Below are 3,119 nucleotides of genomic sequence, written 5' to 3' on the forward strand. Positions count from 1 at the left end.
GTTTCTTATTTTATTTTATGTTTTTTCATTCACATTTTTATTTGGAAATGTTTATATCAGTGCAGTGAAACTAAACGTTTGACATGGGATGTCAACAGTTTAGATACCATCAATTTATTATAAAAATGAGACATGGAAATTATTTACATGATGCAAGATTTCAGAACTTCAGTGGAATGGGCAGCTTCATGTAAATGCCATTTCAATAGTGATTTATTTCAGTCTACATACTTTCCAAGAATGTCACCATCTCTAAATAAGAAATAATCCTTGTCATCTAGAACTACTTTAGTGCTTCCATATTCTGGGAGAAGAACTTCATCTTCAACTTTCACACTAACTGGTTGAATCTCTCCACCCTTTCCTTTAGAGCCTGACCCAACAGCCACTACTGTTGCTTGCAATACTTTTCCTTGAGATTTTTCTGGAAGCATAATGCCTCCTTTGGTTACAGTTTCGGCTGCACACCTTTCCACCAATACTCGATTGAAGAGTGGAAGAAACTTTCTAAATGCTTGTCCTGCCAGGGTTCCCACCTCCGTAGCCACCACTCTACTCTCGCCGCACCGCTGCAAGGAGAGACCCCTGGTTTCTTATTTTAAATAAGGGTTAGTGTGCTCTGCTTTGGGAGGATCGGTTTATAGAATTAACTTTTGAATTGGAAATGTTAGAGATTGTCACTGAGTTGTGCTGTTTATTATTGAAGTTAGTTAACGTGCCCTCTGCTGTGAACCATTATGCATAAATCTATGATTTTGGAAATGTTCAAAGAGAAGAGTCTTGAAGAGGCTACTCTCACTGTTCTCCAGAATCACTGGCCTTCTGACAAAGTTTGAGAACCTCTCCCGGTCTCTGCATGTTGGCTGACAGTGACAGGCAGCCAGAACCTCTAACTCCAGTAACACTCTCTCTAATGCAGAGTCCAAGGGAAAACTTTCTACTTAATTCTTTGAAGGTTTCCTGGACACCAACTCACACATGGAAAATTAATAAGAGAAAAGGCATACAAACTTATTAATGTACTACATATGTGGGAAATCATAGAGAGATTGCCCCAACCTCCCAGAGGGTACAGAAGCTTAAATATTCTTTTTCAGAAAAAGAAGAAAGACATGGGAATATAGACCATTCTCTTGAAAAACTAAAAATGACTAGAGAGAATGAATGCAAGAGGGAGGAAGAAGAGATGTTGTAAATGATTCTTTCAGGAATCTGAATGAACCTGAGAGGCAGAAATTATGCTGAGGAAAAAGCCATTCTCCAAGAGTGGTTGGATTTTCCAACTGCAGCAGATAAGGAGGTAACAGGAAAACAATAGAAGGTAAGTGTTTTTATTTTGGGAAGATGCTTTCTTTGTTACATAAGGACATTTTAGAGACGCCATCCCTGATAGAATCAGGTGTACCTGCCCAAATAGACCTGCCCCAGCCTAGGTGGGACTGACCTACCCAGGCAGGGTCAGATCCACGTCCCTCCCAGGAGATAAAAATGCTGCCAATTGCTGCCCTCCTGACCCTTTAAATCCCCATTGCCATAACCCACGTCTAGAATTCCCTTCCTGATTTCACCCACCTACATCCAGGTGGAATAAAAGCCACATTGACCACACACACCAGGCCTCTGCTTTCCTTTCATCTCATACCTCAGAATAATCTTTCATCTTCAGGTCCCTAACCTCTCAATCCCTCCTCTTGTGGTGAGGGGAGCAAGACTAGGTTATAAGGCACTTAATAGTCAGGCTTATTTCCAAACAGCTTTCCATTTTCAAATCACTCACCATACTCAAACCACCATTTTTGGAAGAATTATTTTCTGCTCCCCACCATTAACTTAGTAGGAAAGAAAATTTAGGCTTAACCAAACACAAACTGCCAATTCTCTTCTGATTGCAAAACAAGAGGAATTTTACCTAGATAGAAAGTCAATGCATAATTGTAACCAATCAGTTCATGAATTTGGTTTCGGTTCACCCTCACTTTGTCACCCTCAATATTGTCATGGTGTCATAGTTCACAGCAACCTCAAACTCTTGGGCTCATGAGATCCTCTTGCCTCAGCCTCCCAAGTAAATGGGACTACAGTTGCCTGCCACTGCCATTATGCTCGAGTATTTTCATTCCTTTCTTTTTTTTTTTTAAGAGACCAGGTCTCCCTCTGGTTCAGGCTGGTCTCCAACTCCTGAGCTAAAGTGATCCATCCAACTCAGCCTTCCAGAATACTGGGATTATAGGCCTGAGCCACCATGCCTGGCCAAGTTTCCTTTCTTACATACCTTGTGAGAACTTCTCCTTCAATCATCCCCAACCCAACCAACCCTGGAATCTCCAAACTACAACTCATGGCTGAGAATCCATGAATTTGTTTGTTACATAAAGACATTTTAGAGAGTCCACCTCTACTCTTGTGGTGAGAGCAGGAAGATGAGGTTTTAAGAGACTTAATATTCAGGGTTTGGTTCATCTTCATTAACTGAAATTTAATGGGCTTGGAATGGCGATTCTAAAAGACATCAATGGGTATTGTTTGAAAGAGAAGAAAGGTAAACAACTTCTGCATCATTATTTGTCATTTTTATTAGAAATTGCAATCATTGGCCAGGCACAGCTGCTCATGCCTATAATCCTGGTGCTCTGAGAGGCCAAGGGGAGTGCACTGCTTGACCTCTCCAGTGGGAGTTGGGGTAATCTCCCTATGATTTCTCCAAATATGTAGTACATTAATAAGTTTGTATGCCTTTTCTCTTATTAATTTGCCATGCGTGCATTGGTATCCAGGAAACCTTCAAAGAATTAAGCAGAAGGTATTCACTGGCCTCCTGCATAAGACTGTTAGTAGAGGAAGAGGGTCTGGCTGCCTGTCACTCTTAGCTAATATGCAGAGACAGGGAGAGCTTTTCAAACTTACAAAGGCAAGATCTCTACTAAAAACAGAAAAACTGAGCCAAGAGGATCACTTGAGCCCAAGAGTTGGAGGTTGCAGTGAGCTATGATGACATGGCACTCTACCCAGGGCAACAGTTTGAGATTCTGTCTAACATTTAAGAAAAAATCTGAAATGGTTACATACAAATAAATCACTGTGTGATTTTTTTCCAAAAAAAAAAAAAAAAAACAACACTG

General features: G+C 40.7%; 1 protein-coding gene and 1 pseudogene across 2 annotated transcripts in view; both read right to left on the bottom strand.

The window, feature by feature from the left end:
* The window catches only part of LOC100953647 (putative zinc finger protein 730), a 38,488-nt gene that overhangs the window by 29,899 nt on the left and 5,470 nt on the right, over positions 1-3,119 (bottom strand). The window lies entirely within an intron of this gene.
* Positions 96-2,298, bottom strand: LOC100953966 (annotated as a pseudogene). Its single transcript, XR_002771382.1, has 2 exons — positions 2,273-2,298; positions 96-585 (listed from the first exon to the last, which is right to left on the bottom strand). The product of XR_002771382.1 is annotated as a 10 kDa heat shock protein, mitochondrial pseudogene (transcript).

Source organism: Otolemur garnettii, unplaced genomic scaffold (assembly GCF_000181295.1).
Source record: "Otolemur garnettii isolate 467f Iridium unplaced genomic scaffold, OtoGar3 scaffold00305, whole genome shotgun sequence".
NCBI lineage: Eukaryota > Metazoa > Chordata > Mammalia > Primates > Galagidae > Otolemur > Otolemur garnettii.